Source organism: Melozone crissalis, unplaced genomic scaffold, assembly GCF_028551555.1.
Source record: "Melozone crissalis strain CALT ecotype California unplaced genomic scaffold, PUWL_Pcris_2 ptg000021l_1, whole genome shotgun sequence".
NCBI classification, from domain to species: domain Eukaryota; kingdom Metazoa; phylum Chordata; class Aves; order Passeriformes; family Passerellidae; genus Melozone; species Melozone crissalis.
In genome coordinates, this window is record NW_026535799.1 from 5,453,068 (window position 1) to 5,475,244 (window position 22,177).

Here is a 22,177-nt window from a genome sequence, read left to right on the forward strand (position 1 = left end):
TGGTACCAGGAGAGTCTTAGTTTCCCACACTCACCTTGTGGCTCAACTTCCTCACTTACTACTCTGTCACACTGCCTTTTCAATCTACCTGTTCCACTCCTATGTCTCCTTCTGCAATCTACTTGTTCCACTCCTCTCTCCCTCTTTCTCAATTTTTAGCCCTGTCCTCTCACCATCTAGTCACATACTAAATTTCTGCTACCAACCCCTCCAAGGAAATTGAACCTATTCATTCACTCTCTCAGTCTCCCTACTGAGTCAATCCCTCCTGCCCAAGGACCTTCCTACAAGTGCCTGGACCAGGGATCCCCTCCTTCTCCCTGGGTCAAACCCTCCCGGGGTCCCCACTCATTCACTTTTCTTTCACTTCCCTCCTTTTCCGGCCGGTCTCCTCATGAAGAACGGGAAAACGCGGTACTGGGAGGTCCCAATCACTTCGGGGGTCTGGGACTGCCCAGCCCCCGTCTCAGACACTCCACACACACTCACACACACATACAGCCACACCCCGACCCAAAACCTCGTGATACTCACAGCCTCCTTTTCTCACGAGGGTCTTCGTGCACAAAGCAGTTTTCTATGGGTACTCTCTCTCCTACAAGCCGGCACTCTGATGGGAGCCTCTCCTGCGCGCTTCCAATAACTAATTTGCTTATGTGTTATTGTAAAAAGAACTCTCTTTTCCCAAGGGAGAGTGGTGTAGCCTTGGGACCACTTAAAAGTCTGGTGGGGAGCTCCTTCCCAGAAGCTATCCACCTCCCCAGAGTTAAAAGAGTTCCCGGGTTTCAGGACCAAAATTGTTATGTTTGCCCAATTATCCCATCATAAAAAAACCCCCCAAACAATATTTAAGGTAGCAACAATTTTAATTGAATAGTTTAGAAAATATATAAATAAGGGATAATTTGGTTCAAATAATAGCACATAACCAAAAACAACTGTGGGGTATGGAGTGCAGGGTTCAATGACCCTTGCCACTTCACGTACAATCTTGCCAAGTGAAAGTCACCCCTTATATGCCATGTGTCAATTCCATCTCCTCCTATTTTTGGTTCGTCACTTTTCTGTCTCCGCCCTCCTCACCACCTTTACCATGCATGCACCACCACTCAGTTTGGTGGTCGCACAAGTCTTTGGGGGTCGTCACTGATGAAGGCCCTGTAGTCTTCTTCGTTGTCCTTTAATTCACCTTTGGGTTACACATGCGCACCAAGCCAGTACAATGTAAGTCAAGACTAACGTATCACTGCATCTACATATCAAAGCAATAAGTCCCTTATAATTAGCATTTTCTTGGACCCAACCAGGTTCTTGGTCATTTTTAGCAACTGTATCTTCAGCTTCTTTCCTGTGGTCCTTGAGAACATCTGCTGGGAAGGGGGGGGTGGGTGGAGCCCCTCATTTCCTCTCTTCTTTGGCATTACAACTTTTAACTATTAACTGTTTTATTATTCTCAAATATTAATTACTGTATCAATACTGATTACTGTTTCAATTTTTATCAGCACGAATCATACCTATTTATCACATTAATTTGTTCTAAAACATTACCCCACTAGCTAGATTTTAACATTGTCTTCTGAGTTTTGGACTGGTACTTGAGTTATTATATGCATATATATTTTTCTTCTTTGATTTCTTTTGCTTTTGCTAGAATGACTTTCCTGTGGTCATCAATTTTCAACAATCTGATATCTTGATGTTTTCACAAACATCCCCTTCTTTGGCCAATAAATAGTCTAAAGCCAACCTATTCTAATACCCTACAGTTTTTGTTTGGCTTAGCTGACTTAGTATTAACTCTAATGCTTGGGCAGCGTTATTTGCTATCATTTCTATAACTGCTTGGAGTCTTGTAATACGATTCAACAGATAATTTGGAGTCAATACAGAGTTAGATTGCTGTGCTGGTTTTAGCTTTTCATTTTTTTTTTTTTTTACTAAATCTTGAACCGTATCTTCAAGATTAAATTTAAAACAAATCTATCTCTCTCCTTTTAGACATTCAATTCCAAATCTATTACCACTTTTTCCCTTTTTCTTAAGTTTTTTGTAATCTAATAATTTACTCCGTTTTGCCTACAGGTTCTTAATTTGGATGGGTTATAACAGTGGCTGTTGACATAGGTGTGTGTAATAAAGGAGGAACTTTGGTTTCTTTCTATGTGATACTTTCTGTAGCATTTGACACAATCTTGCTGGTATCCCAAAAGGGAAAGACAACAAATGAGTGCCAGAAATGGGAATAACAGAGGTCCAGTATGGCTTATACTCCCACCTCCCATGCCTGTGAGGTTGCAACCCACAGGAGGTTTATTTGATCTTCTTGGTGGCGAATGCAGAGGCCAATCTGGTCTTGCCCTCTATTTTCTTGTTACTTTCTCTTAATTAATCTCTAGGCAAATTGTTTTTGACACCTTTTAACTGTGGTCTCTTACCCTTCCTCAGGTATCTCTCATTCAACAGGCACTAATGATTCCCATCCACAAAACTAAGTTATTACTTTAACACTTTTTTGCAATAAGAGCATCAGTTTTGTCAACTACAATACTAATTACTCTCACAATTTAAGCATTTACTTATAACCCAGCTAGCATGTCCAGTATTGGAATGAATCAAATAAAGTTTACTAATGGAAATGGCAATTCCCTTTCTCCCTTGTACAATTCTCAGGCTAAGGTCAGAATACAAAAAAAAACAGTCTTGATCTTTCTATCTGAAGTATTCTCTTCCCCAAGGAGATGTTTTATTCGGGCAGTGCTTGAAACCAGTGATATAAGCGTTATCTTATTTCTTAATTCAGTGTTATTCTTTGTACATTTCTCGGATCATTTGGGTTTTCCCAAACTATTACCACTCAGTCCCCATTGGAAAGTCAGTTCAGTATCACTCGGTTTAAATGTGATAGTCCATTCTTCAGGTTCCTTCACAAGTCCTTTGATTCTGCTGGCATGAATTCACCTTCTTTCTGTGATTCTGATTGTTGCTTCAGTAGTACCTGGAAAGGATTTCTTAATAGCATAGTAATAAAAGAAAGATAATACTGCATTAACTCTTACTATTCGCTTTCTTTCTAAACTTTCTGGGTTTAGCTAAAAGCTTTTTCTACAGCCACCTCTTCTTCTTCAGGAAAAAAAACCTTCTCGTTAACAGTAAACAAAACACACAAAAGAAAAAAACAAAAAAACCTTCTTACTTAAGAAAAACAAACCGCTTTGTGAGGTTTGGAGAGTCAGCAATCTCTGCTTTGATTTTATCTTTTAGTGCTAGTCCCCCTCCCCCTCTCTTCACGGCCTTGCTATCAGTGCCGTTCTTGGCCTTACCCCCGGTGCTGCCTCTGGGCTGCAGGGCTGGAGCAGGGGAGAACAGCCCCGGGCATGGGGACCCTGGGGGCTGCCCTGGGTCTCTTTTACCCTCTCTCTCTCTTCTCTCCTTTTCTCTTTCCTTCTCTCTCTCGGCCTACTTCCCGGGCCGACGCTGCCATCCTGGACTCGGGACCCCGACAGTCTGGGAGCCCCCCCCCCCCCCGGCAGCTCTGCCACGGAGCCAGCCCGCTCCTGGCCGGCAAACCTGTGTCCTCTGCTGCCAGCACCGCCGCGGGTCACCTGCATGGATCGGTCCCCGCCACAGCCCCCGAGACCCCGCCGATCGTAGGGAGCGCTCAGACACCTCCCAGCCTTGACAACTCCAAACCTGGCGTCCCCAGGTGCTCCTGACATTCTTTTTCTTTCTCTAGGCAACTTATCCTCTTTTCTCTTCAAGGAGGGCCCGTTCTGCTAAGGCCTTTCTGGACTCCAGTGTGGCATTGAATAACCTCTTAACAACCATGTGTTAAGATACTTCTCTGCCTTTCATGCAAAAAACTTTCATTCACACTTCTGCTCTCTTCTAGCACTAAGATGTCATCACTTCACATTCTAACATCTCAGAGTTTCTCAACTACTTCTCTACTTCAACTTCTCTCTTTCTTCTCTCTCAATTGTAACCCTAATGGGGTCGATATTTAATCTTCCCTTATTTCTTTCTCCAGCCCAAACTTCTTTGTTGATTTTTTTTTCATCTTCTTGGCTTAATTTCAAAACTCTAGCTGTCATTTTCCTTTTTTCTGATATAACTCTTATTCTTAATTGCACTTGTAAGACTCTTCCTAATAAATTGCTACCTGCCCCTGGGACTAATAACACATCTCCCATCTAAATTTTAGTTTCTTCTCTCAATTACTACATCTTTAATGATTAGAAATGTAAAACTTTCTGTTTTTGCTTTTGTTACTTTCTCTATATGTTTGTTCACACTATAACCTTTTGGAACATTTAACAGGCGAGTTCTCTCTGCCCCTGTGTCCATTACAAATTCCAATTCTTTTCTTGGGGACTCATGTTTAAAGTTATCACAGGCTCCTGAGGGTATTTGTTCCCCCCGCCAAAAAATTAGAGCTTATGACTTTTTTATTTTTTTTTACGTGCTCATTTCTTAAAGATTTTCAGATCTTTCGCTTACTTAGGACCATTTCCCTTTTTCTCTCAAGTTTGTTTATCTATTTAGTTGGAGTTTCTTCTTTCCCCTCTAAAAGCTGTCTCTCAAAAATCTTTTGTTTTCGCATTTCACCTTTGATATGCTGTCTTATTTATTCTCTTGGTTATGTAATTACGATAACTATTCATGTGTTTACTCCCCTCTTCATTATTTTAACTCTACTCAGGAGGTACAGTTGGCATTTTGTCTTCTCTGGGGGTCCCCACAGATTATCTTTTTCCTAAGTTTTTATTTCAGTTGCTCTGATTGATTGCCTTTCTTCTTGAGAAAAATATTATTTTCATTACCAACTGCATCTTTTCTCAAGTATAAATGTTTGGACCTAAAAATTGGTCTAATTGTTCAGCTATGCTTATGGGATCTTCTAAATATCTTTTTTATTTATTTCTTAAAATTTCAGACCTCAGACGAAGTCAAAGGAGCATTTACAACCTCTGATCCGTCTGCTCTTATGAGAACCTTTCGTAATGGAAATAGACCAATCTCTTTATCTCATCCTTTTTGGATTTTTATCTTCTATAGCCTTTCTCCCGTATTTTTAGGAAGAATCAGGAGAGGGCTTTCTTTTAACTGAACTTTTAGTGTCTCGATAAAGTGATTCTTTTAGAGTTCCCCTGAGCAGCTGGAGCTGTGGTTACCAAGGGAACGGAGCTCAGGGCAGGACGGGGAGACTCGGCGCAGCTCAGGGTCTCGGTCCTCCAAAGGCGGGGTCTGCAGCCGCGATCGCCCGAGGGGCTGTTCCGGTGCAGACCGAGCTGGAGCGTGGATAGCCCCCACATGGCTGATGGTGGCTGATCTGGCCGAGACAAAGCAGCCGACTGACCCTGGCTGCAGCGGCGGGACCCGACAGAGTCAGGGCAGCCGGGGATGGGACAGATGGGACTCTCTTTCGGTGCGGTCAGCGCGGTAACCACGGTGCACACGGCAGGACAGACCCCCACCCCCGGCACGAACTGCGGAGCGGCCGCGGGCCAGGGGGCCGGGACTGAGGCAGACGGACTGTGCCGGAGCCGGCACAGGGGCTGGGAGGGCTGGTGCGAACGAGTGGGGGAACGAAAGGGAATGGATGAGGTAATTTGTTCTCAGCTTTATACTTTCCCCGTTTTGTTTTTATTGCCTTTCAAAACTGTTATTTTCTTACAGCCTCCCCCCTCCCCATCATGTGGTATACTTTTTTTCTTCTGGATTAATCGGTTTTTACAAATAAATCCAGAGCTTAACTTAAATCTAAACTTCTGCTTGGATGCTTTGAAATGGTCGACGAGCTAACTCACGACCTTCTCATATTGTTTTCCTCATCACCCTTTTATTTATCTTTTGGCAAATAATACATGTTTCATGTTATGAACAAAAATTCGGTTAATATTTTTTTTGTGATAAAAAGTTACAAAAAGGCAGCCAGATCACTGGCCCTGTCCAAGTTCTGCGTGTTTTGTTATTGTAATCACGGGTCGTTGTGGCTAATTGCTCCTTTTGTATCAGCAGAGCCTTAGCCCGAGGCTAAGTTGTACCTTTCTCAGAGTAGTGAAGACACCTGAGAAGGTCGGAGGGATTATGCAAAGTGACTCCAAGACCAGAATGCAGTGTGGGCCCCCCGCTGTACTGAGAAGACCCCAAAAACAACGAGCCAAATAAGAGTTGAGAGACTGGAGTGATGTCTGGATGTGAGGAGCGGAGCGCTGGGCCTGCAGAGGTACTGGAAACCTTTATTGTTCCTCACCCTGTCTTCGAGATCCCCCGGGCCAGGTCTGGGAGGGAGCGAGACCCGGACCAAAGGAACATCTGGCGGGGATTACCACGCTCTAAAGGCTCCCACGAGGACTGGATCCCCCAGCTCTGCCCCTAGTGGACAGAGCTGTGCATATCCTCTTCCTCTGAGTCGCCCTGAGAGACGACGGGACGCTGCAGACCCGTTGGGCCGCCCAATCCTGAGCTGGTCACTTTTATTAAAGGCATTAAAAAGGAGAAAAAGTCTCCTGGCCCTGTTTATTTCATTTCAGGTACTTGTTTTTCTACTCTTAAAGTCGCAGTGCACCCATAGTTCTTTTAAAAAAATGATTACACAAAGCCTGAGTATCCCACTGGACTTTTTGATACATGTCCTCTGCTATTCTTTAATAAGGGTTTTATTATCTAATTGTCTTCCATCAAGAAGTTTCTATTTCCCCAATTTATCTTGTTCGCCACCTATCTTGTTTTAATTCCCTTTCTTTTGCTTCTCTAAACTTTGGAATTTCCAATTTTTCTTCATTTGGAGTTAATATTAACTCTTTGAGCTCTATTTTCTGCTGCATTTTTAGCTTCTTGATCTGCCAATTGTTTTTTCTTATTTCTGGGTTTTTACCTTTTGGTGTCTTTTAATATGTATTATTGCTATCTCTGTTAGGTAATTTTAATGCCTCTAAAACCTCAAAAATAAGTTTCTCATGTACTAATCTTTTTCTTCTTTAATTAAGTAATCTCCCTTTTTAAATTTTTCTTAAGGTATGTGCTACTCTAAAGGCATACCTTGAATCAATATATAACTCCTTTCTTTAGTGTTAAATTTTCTAATGCTCTTTTTAAGTATATCATTCACAAGTTTGCATGTTTTTTCTCATCAACTTCTGCACACCTTGTATTTTGCAAGGAATTGTATTTCTGTTTGTTAACATAACTCCCAAAGTGCTGCTGTCTTGGGGTATTTCTGTTGGTAATTCTTTTCTCCTGCTTTTCTTTCCTGTATCCACCTTACTGGATTTCTGTCTCATTTTTCAATATTCTATCTATTCGTCCCCTGCTTCCATTTTTCACTTCTTACTAACAACTTAAATACCACTTTTCTTTCAACTACTTACACCTAAAAATCTTTTTTTCTCACACTGCTTTTCAATACAATCCACCTCCCTCCAAGGAGATATGGTGAGGCTTAAAATGCACAATCGACATTACCTATACTTTCATTCGTCTACATTCACTCACTTTTATTTCTCATTCACTTTCACACATTCTTTCACACTGTCAAGACACAAAGGGGATCCTTATTGCTAGAAAATCACAGGTCTTTGACGCCCCCTCTTTCGCTTTGGGGTTTACCTCCAGGTCTCAGTGTCACCAGGCCCCCTAGAAGGGCCCTGACTCTGGCTGCCTCTGGTCTCCGTTCCCCTGTGAGGCTGTCTGCGTGTCTTTCACACTCTTCAGCTACGGCCCCTCACACACCCAGGGAACACTGGCTTGGTGCGTAGGTCACTCACTCCTCTTCGGCCCAGAAGCCCCCAGCTACCCGGGAGCTACAGCCTGGTGTGCAGGTCACTCACTCCTCTTTCCACTGCCTCCCCCTTCCCACCTGCCCGGGAAGTTGAGGCTGACTTTGTGTGGGTCTCACTCTCACACACCACAAAACAACAATAAGGTACCTTTTACTTTCACATCACCTATTACAAGTTTAGGTGTTACTGGCGAGTCCCCGTGCTATTGGATATCACTCAACCCAGCTGTGTTATCCAACCCCAAATGCTCTTGGGCAATTTTTCTCTCAATCCTGCCATGTTGTCCAACCCCAGATGCTCTTGGGTAATTTTCCTTCAGTCCTGCCGTGTTGTCCAACCCCAGATGCCCTTGCGTATTTTTCCCTCAATCCAGCTGTGTTGTTCAACCCCAGATGGTCTTGGGCATTTTCTGTCCCTCAACCCAGCGGTGTGGTACAACTACAGATGCTCTTGGGCATTTAATTTGTCTTGCTGTGTTGTCCAACCCTGGATGTTCTTGGGCAGTTTTTTATTCCTCAATCTGGCTGTGTTGTTCAACCCTGGATCTTGTTGGGCAAAAATTTTTCCCTCAATCTAGCTGTGTTGTCCAACCCCGGATTCTGTTGGGCAAAATTTTCATCTCCTAATCTGGCTGTGTTGTCCCACCCTGAGTGTTCTTGGGCATATCCTCACTCCGACAGAATTCGGCTCAACCCTGCTCTTGGATGCTCTTGGAATATAAATCCCTCAAGCCAGCAGGTTTTAGGGGCCCCTCCTGTCCCGTTTCCTAGTGGATTGGGCTAGGAAACATTGCTTCCTACCTCCGAGGGGTCCAACCCCTCCCTGAGACCCAGTCCCAGTTACCCCGGGGGATTCTTTCACTCTCTTACCACTTGCTTCATCTCTTTACTGGCCGCTTTTCTCACGAAAAGACGAAAATGCAGCATGGGAGATTCGTCACTCACTTGGCAGGTCTGGGACAACCAGCCTGCCTCTCATTCACACATATTCATCCCGCCGTATCTGCCCCCCTGAGAAATACTTACCAATCCTTTTTCCTTCCCGGGTTCTTCGTGCGCACTACTACTCTTAGGTGGCCAATTACCGCGGTTGTAGGGAGCCTTTTCCCCTTCTCTTTGTTTTATTGCCTCCTTTTGTCCACAGATCATCACCTGCGTCTGTCCATCACTTCAGGGGAAACAGAGCGAGGCTGCCAAATAGGGCAGGGCGCACCTTCCCTACTCTGACTTTCCTAAAACACCGGCAGCGAGGTGTTAGCAACCATCCTCTGCTACCAAAATTGTGAAAAACGCCAATCACTTGTTTTCAAAATTTTTAAAAGTTTAATAGTAATAAAATAGTTAAAAAGAATAGTAACACAATTAGAGTAATAACAATTTGGACAAATTGAATTAGGACAATATGAGACAATCAAAACAAAGAGTTACAGATGTCCGGGTACCTTTTTCTGGGCATCACGAGCCCGAAAAAGGACCCCTGCTAACAAAGGATTAACCCTTAAGAACAATAGCCTGTTGCATTTTCATACACTTCATGCATGATGCATAAATTCCGCTCAAACAGAGGATTACGTCTGGTCTTCATCAGCTTCTCCCCTCTAATCCTAACAGCGCCTTCGAGGCAGGAAGAAGTTTGTTTCTTCTGATAAGAAGGCAATAAATTCTTTTTCTTTGAAAGATCTAGGTGTCCTGTGGCTGCTATCTCGCTGCAAGCCCTTTCTGTTAAACAAAGCATCTTCCATAGCATAATTTCTATTTTAACAATTTTTATAACCTAAAACTATATTTAACACAGTACTTAAGAAAATTAACACAGCATTGCTTTCTAACACAACACATATAATATTCATTTTAATATTTGCGAAAAGCCAATCATAAAATACATGTATTTTTCACAAGGCGTTTTGGATTTTAGGTGTTTTGTTGGGGTTGTGGGGGGTTTTTTGGGGGGGGGGATTTATTGAAATTTTGGGGAGTTTTTTTAAATTTTGGTGAGTTCCACTGGGAGTTGGTGGGATTCTCTGGGGGTTTTGAGGTTTTCTGGTATTTTGGGGGGATTTTGTTGGGTTTTAGTGGAATTTTAGGGGGGCTTTGGGGCATTCCCTGAGTTTGGGGAAGGGCTGAGAGGCACCAAAATCTCCTTAAAAGCTATGGAAGTCCCAATAAAACCCACTAAAACCCAATTTAGTCTCTCAAAATCCCATTACAACACCCTAGAATCCCGATAAAAGCCCACAAAATCTCTTGAAATCCCAATCACCCCAAAAAATCCTGATTAAACTCTGCAAATCCCCCAAAAATGTCCCCAAAATCATTAAAAGTCACACAAAATCTCCCCCAACATCCAAAGAAATCCTAGCAACACTCAAAAAACCACACAAATCTCCCCAAATCCCACCAAAAATCCTAAAAAACCCCAAATCCCTAATGAATCCTGCTAAATGCCACCGCAGTTCCAATAAAAGTCCCCAAAATCAACTAAAAATCCAAATAAAACCCCCAGAACTTCTGAGAATCCCAAAACCCCCCAACAAAATCCCAGTAAAACCCCCAAAATTTAAAAAAGCCCCCAAAAATTTTAATAAACCCCAAAAAGCCCCAGAAAAACTCCCCCTCAAAATGCCAGTCAAATCCCCCAAAATCCAAACCCCCCAAAATCCACAAAACCAGCCACTCCCAGTCAATCCCAGCATGATTCCAGTCGCTCTCAATGAGATCCCAGGGTAACCCAGTATGGACTCAGCTGCTCTCACTGTGATCCCAGTGTGATCCCAGCATAATTCCAGATGCTCCCAGTTCCTCCCATTATGATCCCAGTTGCTCCAAGAATAGTCCTAGTCCCTCCCAGCAGGGTCCCAGTTGTGCCCAGCTGCCTCCAGGGTAGATTCAGTTTTCCCAAGCATTGTCCCAGTTGAGCCCAGCATGATCCCAGCTGTTCCCAGTGTGGTTCCAGTGCCCCAGTATGGTTAGAGACACTCCCAGTATGTTTTATTTACCTCAGAATGATCCCAGTCTTTCCCAGTTACTCCCAGTTTCCTCTAACATAATCCCAGTTTCTATCTGTTGCTCAAGAGTGGCCCCAGTTGCTCCCAGTATGATCTCAGTACTCTCAGCATGGTTGCAGTACCTTCCAGCTGTTCCCAGTTGCTCCCAGTGTGTCACATTTTCCTCCCAACATGGGCCCAGTAGCTCCCAGTAAGCCCCAGTCAGGTTCCATTCACACCCAGTATAATCCCAGTATGAGTGTAGCTACTCCCAGTATGATCCCAGTCACTTGCAGTCTCATCCCAGTTGCTCCCAGTCACTCCTACGCTGATGCCAGTGCCCCCAGTGTGATCCCAGTTGCTCCCAGCATGGGCCCAGATGTTCCCAGTGTGCTTCCATCACTCCCCTATGGTTACAGACACTCCCAGTATGGTCCCAGTTAAACCCAGTTGCCCCTGCTGTAGTCCCAGTCACTCCCCATATGATCCCAGTCCCCCCAGTATGGTCCCACTCACTCCCAGTTGCCCCCAGTGTGGTCCCAGTTCTCCCCAGCATAGTCCCAGTTGTTTCCAGTGTGGTTCCAGTCCCCCCAGTATGGCAACAGACACTCCCAGTATATCCCAGTTGCCCCCAGCATGTCTGTAGTCATTTCCAGGCACTGCCAGTGGCTGCAGTAAGGTGTTAGTTCTCCCAGTATGATCCCCCAGTCATGCCCAGTATATCCCAGTTGCCTCCAGCAGGTATCCAGTCCTTCCCAGTTCCTCCAGTTTGCTTGCAACATGATCCCAGTTTCTCTCAGCTGCTCCCAGTAGCCCAAAGTGTGATCCCAGTTGCTCCCTTTCAACCCCAATAGGATCCCAGTAAGCTCTAGTTTGATCCCAGTCACATGCCAGCCCTCCCAGCATGGTCCCAGTATAATCCCAGTTGCTTCCAGTCTCTCCCAGTATGGTCCCAGCTGCTTCCAGCATGGTTCCAGTTGCTTCCTAGATCAGCCCAGTCAGTCCCAGTGTGATGCCATTTGCTCCCAGCATGCTCCCAGTTGCCCCCAGTCAGGCCCAGTATGGGGGATGATGTGCAGGGTGTGTTCCCAGTCACTCTCAGATACTCCCAGTATTAGTCCAGTCTGTCCCAGTATGATGCAAAGATGAGCCCAGTGTGCTTCCAGTCCCTGGCAGTATGAACCAGTTGTGCTCCACATGGTTCCAATTGCTCTCTTCCCCCCCTCACTTTTGTTTCAGTCCCTCCCACTATGTCCCAGTGTAGCCCAGTTCCCTCCAGCATGTTCCCAGTCACTCCCAGTTGGTTTTTTTGGGGGGATGTTTGGAAGATGAAGAAGTCCAAGGCTGAGTGGAAAAGGCCCTGTGGGGGGACATCGGGGGGTGCCAGTGGCAGTTGCTGGCAGAGGCAGCCTGGAGGAGCAGAGCCCTGTGTCCCCCAGGAGCCCAAAGTGGGGAGCCCAGAGAGGGGGGAGCGCCGCAATTGGCAGGAGCCTCAAGAGCCTGGAGAGGGGCAGGGGGGACTCCTCGGAGCCACGGCAGCCCAGAGCAGAGAATGAGGGGAGAAGGGAGCCCGGGAGCCCAAACAGCCCCGGCATCCCGAAATGGGGGGAGCAAAGAGGGGGGAGCTTTTGGCATTGCTGGGACTGCCAGTAGCCTGGGCAGGGCGAGCACCGAGGAGAAGGGGGACCCCCAATGCAAGCGTGACCCCCAGCAGCTGGGACAGGGTGAATCCCTGAACACCACAGGGGAGGGACCAGGGACAGGGAACTCCTGGGACACTTTTCTAGGGCTGAATCTTGGTGTTTAAGAGATTTTTGTGAAGCACAGATGGCTGGGGACTTGTAGAGATGAACTTGGGCAGAGGGACCTTGAAACTCAATGTGTATTGGGGCTGGTGAAACAGGGTTTCCTGTTTCATAAATGTTATGTTTGCCCAATTATTCCATCATAAAAAAAAAAAAACCCAAACAATATTAAAAGTAGTAACAATTTTAATGAAATAATTAAGATGAAAAATATAAAATTGGATACAATATAATTTGATTAAAATAAGGGATAATTTGGTTCCAATAATAGCGCATGAGCAAAAGATACCGCGGGGTACGGAGTGCAGGGTTCAATGACCCTTGCCACCTCACGTACAAGCTTGCCAAGTGGAAATCACCCCTTATATGCCATATGTGAATGCCATCTCCTCCTATTTTCGGTTCGTCACTTTTCTGTCTCCACCCTCCTCACCACCTTTACCACGCATGCGCCACCACTCGGTTTGGTGGTCGCACAAGTCTTTGGGGGTCGTCACTGATGAAGGCTCTGTAGTCTTCTTCGTTGTCCTTTAATTCACCTTTGGGTTACACATGCACACCAAGCCAGTACAATGTAAGCCAAAACTAACGTATCAGTGCATCTACATATCAAAGCAATAAGTCCCTTATAATTAGCATTTTCTTGGACCCAACCAGGTTCTTGGTCATTTTTAGCAACTGTATCTTCAGCTTCTTTCCTGTGGTCCTTGAGAACATCTGCTGGGAAGGGGGGGGTGGGTGGAGTCCCTCCTTTTCCTCTCTTCTTTGGCATTACAACTTTTAACTATTAACTGTTTTATTATTCTCAAATATTAATTACTGTATCAATATTGATTACTGTTTCCATTTTTATCAGCACGAATCATACCTATTTATCACAATAAATATGATAAATATGATTATCTGGCAAAAATTTTGAGAATATAGAAACTGTTAGCAAGATTGGAATGAAAGCAAGCTTGTAGAGACCTTAGTTATGGAACAAATGGAAAACAATGGTGTGGCCTGACTGAAGGCAATCCCCTTCTGATGAAACAATTCCCTCTGCTTGGAGACAGGTCCAGGGGTCAGAGCAGACCCTACTAGCTCAGCAGAAGGTGTCCAAACAGTACTTTTTAAGACTTAAAATATAACACAGTCTGGTGATGTAATGATTCTTTCAGGCTGTATGTAAATGCTATAGGATTTGTATCTTGTACTAGATTGGTTAGTGAGAAATAGAATATTCAACACAGAAGAAGATTTATTGTATTGTAACGGGAACCTCACTCTCTTATGCTTTTTCTCTCTTACCCTTTTGCTCTCTTACCCTTTTTACTCTCTTACCTTTTTTAACTCCCTTACGCTCTTCCCCTCTTACTCTCTAACCCTCTCATCCTCTCTGCCCCTCTCTTCTCTCGGGCCTGCTCCGAGCTGTGGCTGGCAGCTCCAAGCAGGGCCCTGCACCCACGCCCTTTGCAATAAACCGCAAGTTCCACGACCTGGCTTCAGAGATCTCTCGTCTCTGTCCGTCCCAACTGTCCTACCCCCCGACGCTCCCCGAGCACAAACGTGCTCATCCCTTGTTTTCCCCAAACCAGGATTTGCCATTGCCAAGCCCTGGGAGGCTGCGAGGAAGAGGAAGATGCCCCAGGACACTGATGCAGGTGAGGAGGAAGTCAGTGCCCCTTTCCCCTCTGTGCTGCTCCATCTGCCAGCCCAGCACGGCCCCGGCTGCAGCACAGCCCTGGGGGGATCTCCTTGCCCTTGCCTTTGGCACGGAGGCAAATCCCATCCTGTGCTTGTCCTTCCTCCCCTAGAGCAGGAACTGAGCATGGAGAGCAGGGAGGACAAATGCCCGCGGCAGAACCTGGTGGAAGAGGCCGTTTTGAGCGGCTCCACGGCACAGGAAGCCAACGGGGAGGAAAAGCCCCAGAGATGCCGCACGAGGAGGGGCTGCAAACTCAGCTGGCGGGGATCTGACGGGGAAAGAGCCAGCCTGGGCTGGGAAGGCGGCCGGGGATCAAGCCAGAGCTTGGAGCTGGTGCTCTGTGAGCAGCTCCATGATGGGGAGAAGCCCCACACGTGCAGGGAGTGTGGGAAGAGCTTCAGAAGGAACTGCAACCTGATCAGGCACCAGAGGACCCACACTGGGGAACAGCCCTACACGTGTGGGGAGTGTGGGAAGAGCTTCAGTGAGAGCTCCACCCTGATCACGCACCAGAGGACCCACACTGGGGAGAGGCCCTATGAGTGTGATAAATGCAGGAAGAGTTTTCTGACCAGCTCACATCTTGTCCGGCACTATCAGAGTCACACATAGGAGAGGCCCTTCTGTCGTGGTGTGACAGCCTTTATCCCAATATCGTGTGTTGTGTCTGGCAGCTGTGCCTTTTCTCTCTCTCTCTCTCTCTCCCCCCCCCGGCTGTCTTGCCGCGGCGGGGCGGGGAGGGAGGAGTGAGTGTGACCGGGGCACTGGGGCTTTGGGCTTTTTGGCTGCTGCCTTGCCGCTGCTTGCTTGCTTGCTTGCTTGCTCCTGCCTTGGCCCCTAGCTGATAGCTGTTTTCTTTGCTGCTTTTTGCTTTCTGCGCTGTTTTTTTTCCTTCTCTTTCGTTCCCTCTTTCTTACCCTCCCCTGAAGATACTGGACCGGCTCCGGACCTGACCTGGGACGTCCGGGAGCCCCGGAGTCTGCGAGAGAAGCTCAACGCCCTCCACAACACTGCCTGGTTTCTTTTCTTTTCTTGTGTTGGGGAGTGTTCTTTTGTTACTTGTCAATAAATAGGTTTTGTTTTCCACTTTGCTCCTCCGAGAAACTCCTTCCCGAACCTGGTATTGGGGGAGGGGTGGTTGGAGGTTTGTTTTTTTTGGGGGCTCCCTTTTGGAGATTTCCCCTAATTTGTCCTAAACCAGGACAATATATTTTTTGGTGCGTTGGCCAGGAAAATCGGAGGCCAAAGACTGTGGAAAAAAAACCTATAATATTTTGGTTGTGGTTGTTTTGTGGGCATATTGGTAATTCATAATGTCATTTGGGGTGGAAGCTTGCCGGTATTTCTGGTCCCTAGGGGTTTTTGAAGTTTTAATACCTTTGTGGTCCCTAGGGTTATTTCCTTACCCAGAAATAGCTCTGGTGTTGTCCCTAATAAGTAGCTCTTGTAAGCGGGGGGCACTAACCAGAATAGTCATTGGGCTGGTCTTATGTGTGATGATTTGTTGGAGGTTTATAAAAATGCTGGACTTCATTTCAGGAATGTATGGGTTGTTGTTATGGCTGTGTACTCAGTTTGTTTGGGGAGAGGAAGGGGAAGGGGCTTCTCAGCTTTTGTCTTCCTTCTTCTCCCCCAAATTGTTGACATCTCTATTAGAAAATATTGAATTTCCCCTGAGTTTAAAAGAAACCATCTTTCTGGCATTTAATTTATTAAGCCTTTTCTATACTGTCTGGAGTGTATATAAAATGAAAGCTGAGATTTCTAGAGGGGTTAGAGAGACTCCTGATTCAGGAGTAAAACAAAGCAGGAAAAATCTTGACTGGAGTGGGAAATGGGAGGATATGGGCCAGACTTTAAAGGAATTTTCTGATCCTATAGACTGGGACTTTCCATCTGATCAAATTCAGAACCCAGTCGAGGTGGCAAAGTATTTGAGGGAGAAGTGCCATGGTAATACTAAGGAGGAAAGGATTACTGCAGTGAGCTGGGCCTTGGCGTTTGTTTACCATACTCTTCTAGATACTGTGGAGCAGCAGATAGCAGAAAGGGAACAGGGAAATAAGTTAGTCACTATCCCAGTGACCCAGGCTGCAGCTAACATCCCAGGCTCCAGGCTAGCAGCTGAATCAGACAATAGGCCTCAACCCATGGCTGTTGCAGCTAATACAAGAGGTGGAAAGTGTAAAGGCAAGACTGATCGAAAGGTGGAGGATGATGATGCAGGAGAAGGACCCTCACCAAAATCAGAGGCCACATCAACGGGCACAGATTCTGGAGCTAATATTGACTCCTTTTCTCTGAAGGACCTCAGAGGCCTGAGAAAGGATTACAGACGACAACCTGACGAATCTATAATTAGTTGGTTAGTCCGCTTTTGGGATGCCGCAGGGGAGGTTACGATTTTGGATGGTACTGAAGCGAGGCATTTGGGATCCCTGTCACATGATCCTGTCATCGATCAAGGTATGATGAGCAGGGCTAGCCCTCACAGCCTCTGGGAATGGGTCCTGGATAGTGTAGCACAAAGATACTTATGTGCAGATGATCTCTATATACAGCAGACACGGTGGAAGACCATAGAACAGGGGATCCAACGCCTGAGAGAGATGGCGGTGGCAGAGCTCATTTTCTCAGATGATATAACAACTAGGAATCCAGACCTGGTACCATGCACACCTGTAATGTGGAGGAAACTTGTGCGACTTGGGCCACCTGAATACGTTTCTGCCCTAGCAATAATGAAGCGGGATGATACATATGAGACTGTGCTCGATATGGCGAAGAAGCTTCGAGCGTATGCAGATGCTGTGCATGGCCCAACTCATGCTCAAGCCTAGTTGGTGCTGTGGGGAGTGAACATCTACCCGAGTCTGCTGTGCTGAAAGAGGGACGGTTAAAGCTCCGATACCGCGAGATGATCATAGCGGGACTGTCGGTTGGAAAGTTCACGGTGTATCGGGAGGCCTTTGGTAAAATTCTTGACGGGTACGATCCAGGTTGTGTGGTGAATGACGTATATAAAGAGTTTCTTGGTATTCTGGGGGAGCCTAACCAGAGCAAATCCATCTGTAAGGGTCGTAAAAAGCAGGCACCCCGTGGCGAAAAAACATCCAAAAGTACACCAAACTGGATGTGTGTTATGGTTTAGGCCTGGCAAAGCCAAGGCCCCCATAAATATACTTTTTACTTGATATCTGCTGTGAGATGTGGCCAGGAAATAAGCAAAGCAGGCTCCAACTTAAACATAAAGAGAAGTTTATTAACTAAACTACACACACAATTACTAAACTACACACACAATTACTAACTTACACACACACAGGGAAAAAAACAAGGAGAATGAGAACTACACAGAAACACTTCTTTATCCTCTTCTCACCAAATTCCCAAACACATTTACATTTCCCAAAAAATTATCTACACTCGGTCTGGCACTACCCTTTGAAAAAAAAAAAATCAAATCTTCAGCTCATAAGGGATAGACGGAGTCCTTCCTTGTGCCACGGACTTCTTGTCACAATCAGCAATCCGCCCGGTATCTTGCTACCTCGTGACATCTCCTTTCTATGCCGAGGTGCTCTCACTACCTGGCATGGGATGGGGCAGGGGCCTGCCTTCAGGGCCTTTTAAGAATGCCTCGTCTCGTTCCAAGCAGAGTACAGTCACAATCCTGGGACCTCTGTCCCCCCCATGTCTTCTATACCTCTTGGGGCCGAGGGGTCTCAAAACTAAACTCTCTTGACGCCGAGCTTCCGCTTCTTCCTGCAATACAGCTTCTGCCTCACCAGGAAACAGTCCATGGAAATACAACAAAAAAGAGTCTAGCAAAAACTGCCACTCCATCTTCTTCTATTCCTTCAACATCTCTCTTCTCCCTTTGCCAGACCTTCTTTACTGGCCTAATTTTCTTCCTTCATCTTCCACTCCTGTCCCTTTCCCAGGAAAGGCAATGTTCTGCGAAGCCTTCATTCCCCAAAGGGTTAAAAGGTCTCCCAGGCGGCCGGACTGCCCGCTGCCCCCCCCCCTTTCTCCTCCCAGCCGTGCTGCCTGCCGGCACATGATATCAAGTTTCAAGATATACAGTTCGAGCACGGGCTGCATTCTCTGGGGGGGGGGGGGGAATAAACTGGTCGCTCAAGGGTCTGCCACCCTTCCTCCGAACCCGGGCCTACCGTAGATGGCCCACGTGGCTTTCCCCTCCCCCAGCCCAGCCAGAAACTGGGCCGGGGGAGAGACTTCTTCACGCTGGAAATCCCAAGAGGGCTCCGAAGGCCAAGAGCCCTGCTTTTAACCCCTTGAGTTCGTAGTCTCAAGAGGCGGATCCAAATGTCCCACTGGTCAAACTAAGTGCCCATCTTAAATTCCAATTACCTATTGGTAATCACAGCAAAACAAAATATCCCAGATGTCTCATTTCCGGTCAAACTACGACATTCCACCCTTCGCCTCTTGAGACTACAAACACTAAAACTATTAAATAAATTACAAAACATTTCTACACAGAAAAAAAAAAAAAAACTCTACTTAATACATGCTTTGTTCTTATTCTTCTTTGGTCTTATCTCACAGCTTCATCTCATCACTCTCTTAAAATTCGATTCCCGGTCAGGGGAAACTAAACAATGTTATGGTTTAGGCCTGGCAAAGCCAAGGCCCCCATAAATATACTTTTTACTTGATATCTGCTGTGAGATGTGGCCAGGAAATAAGCAAAGCAGGCTCCAACTTAAACATAAAGAGAAGTTTATTAACTAAACTACACACACAATTACTAAACTACACACACAATTACTAACTTACACACACACAGGGAAAAAAACAAGGAGAATGAGAACTACACAGAAACACTTCTTTATCCTCTTCTCACCAAATTCCCAAACACATTTACATTTCCCAAAAAATTATCTACACTCGGTCTGGCACTACCCTTTGAAAAAAAAAAATCAAATCTTCAGCTCATAAGGGATAGACGGAGTCCTTCCTTGTGCCACGGACTTCTTGTCACAATCAGCAATCCGCCCGGTATCTTGCTACCTCGTGACATCTCCTTTCTATGCCGAGGTGCTCTCACTACCTGGCATGGGATGGGGCAGGGGCCTGCCTTCAGGGCCTTTTAAGAATGCCTCGTCTCGTTCCAAGCAGAGTACAGTCACAATCCTGGGACCTCTGTCCCCCCCATGTCTTCTATACCTCTTGGGGCCGAGGGGTCTCAAAACTAAACTCTCTTGACGCCGAGCTTCCGCTTCTTCCTGCAATACAGCTTCTGCCTCACCAGGAAACAGTCCATGGAAATACAACAAAAAAGAGTCTAGCAAAAACTGCCACTCCATCTTCTTCTATTCCTTCAACATCTCTCTTCTCCCTTTGCCAGACCTTCTTTACTGGCCTAATTTTCTTCCTTCATCTTCCACTCCTGTCCCTTTCCCAGGAAAGGCAATGTTCTGCGAAGCCTTCATTCCCCAAAGGGTTAAAAGGTCTCCCAGGCGGCCGGACTGCCCGCTGCCCCCCCCCCTTTCTCCTCCCAGCCGTGCTGCCTGCCGGCACATGATATCAAGTTTCAAGATATACAGTTCGAGCACGGGCTGCATTCTCTGGGGGGGGGGGGGGGAATAAACTGGTCGCTCAAGGGTCTGCCACCCTTCCTCCGAACCCGGGCCTACCGTAGATGGCCCACGTGGCTTTCCCCTCCCCCAGCCCAGCCAGAAACTGGGCCGGGGGAGAGACTTCTTCACGCTGGAAATCCCAAGAGGGCTCCGAAGGCCAAGAGCCCTGCTTTTAACCCCTTGAGTTCGTAGTCTCAAGAGGCGGATCCAAATGTCCCACTGGTCAAACTAAGTGCCCATCTTAAATTCCAATTACCTATTGGTAATCACAGCAAAACAAAATATCCCAGATGTCTCATTTCCGGTCAAACTACGACATTCCACCCTTCGCCTCTTGAGACTACAAACACTAAAACTATTAAATAAATTACAAAACATTTCTACACAGAAAAAAAAAAAAAAACTCTACTTAATACATGCTTTGTTCTTATTCTTCTTTGGTCTTATCTCACAGCTTCATCTCATCACTCTCTTAAAATTCGATTCCCGGTCAGGGAACCAAACAATGTTATGGTTTAGGCCTGGCAAAGCCAAGGCCCCCATAAATATACTTTTTACTTGATATCTGCTGTGAGATGTGGCCAGGAAATAAGCAAAGCAGGCTCCAACTTAAACATAAAGAGAAGTTTATTAACTAAACTACACACACAATTACTAAACTACACACACAATTACTAACTTACACACACACAGGGAAAAAAACAAGGAGAATGAGAACTACACAGAAACACTTCTTTATCCTCTTCTCACCAAATTCCCAAACACATTTACATTTCCCAAAAAATTATCTACACTCGGTCTGGCACTACCCTTTGAAAAAAAAAAAATCAAATCTTCAGCTCATAAGGGATAGACGGAGTCCTTCCTTGTGCCACGGACTTCTTGTCACAATCAGCAATCCGCCCGGTATCTTGCTACCTCGTGACATCTCCTTTCTATGCCGAGGTGCTCTCACTACCTGGCATGGGATGGGGCAGGGGCCTGCCTTCAGGGCCTTTTAAGAATGCCTCGTCTCGTTCCAAGCAGAGTACAGTCACAATCCTGGGACCTCTGTCCCCCCCATGTCTTCTATACCTCTTGGGGCCGAGGGGTCTCAAAACTAAACTCTCTTGACGCCGAGCTTCCGCTTCTTCCTGCAATACAGCTTCTGCCTCACCAGGAAACAGTCCATGGAAATACAACAAAAAAGAGTCTAGCAAAAACTGCCACTCCATCTTCTTCTATTCCTTCAACATCTCTCTTCTCCCTTTGCCAGACCTTCTTTACTGGCCTAATTTTCTTCCTTCATCTTCCACTCCTGTCCCTTTCCCAGGAAAGGCAATGTTCTGCGAAGCCTTCATTCCCCAAAGGGTTAAAAGGTCTCCCAGGCGGCCGGACTGCCCGCTGCCCCCCCCCCTTTCTCCTCCCAGCCGTGCTGCCTGCCGGCACATGATATCAAGTTTCAAGATATACAGTTCGAGCACGGGCTGCATTCTCTGGGGGGGGGGGGGGAATAAACTGGTCGCTCAAGGGTCTGCCACCCTTCCTCCGAACCCGGGCCTACCGTAGATGGCCCACGTGGCTTTCCCCTCCCCCAGCCCAGCCAGAAACTGGGCCGGGGGAGAGACTTCTTCACGCTGGAAATCCCAAGAGGGCTCCGAAGGCCAAGAGCCCTGCTTTTAACCCCTTGAGTTCGTAGTCTCAAGAGGCGGATCCAAATGTCCCACTGGTCAAACTAAGTGCCCATCTTAAATTCCAATTACCTATTGGTAATCACAGCAAAACAAAATATCCCAGATGTCTCATTTCCGGTCAAACTACGACAATGTGTAAAAGGGCTGTTAAGAGGGGCAAATTCTTGAGATTTCAGTTGCTGTTCAAGTCACATAGAAGGCGCCTCGCTCGTATCATCTTAGACAGCACAGAAGTTGTTAAGTGCCAGATACCATCAAGCGTTGTCCACGATCACTTTAAAAATAGATGGGATACATCTAGTACATTTGGTGGCCTATCGGGTTTCCCTCCTTATATGGAGGCGAATAATGCGATGTTTGAGGCCCTAATTACTGAGAAAGAGGTTGATAAGAACTTGAAAGAGATGTGCGAATCCTCCGCTCCTGGGCCAGACGGGATCATTCTGGGTCAAATTATTGCAAAAGACCCGATGTTCTCGCGGTTGACTGAGATCTTCAACCTCTGGCTTATTAGTGGTACAATTCCAGATGCGCTGCGGGACTGCAGGACAGTCTTGATACCCAAGTCTTCTGATGTCCAGAAGCTTGGTGATATCAATAACTGGAGGCCTATCACTATTGGTTCAATGGTGATTA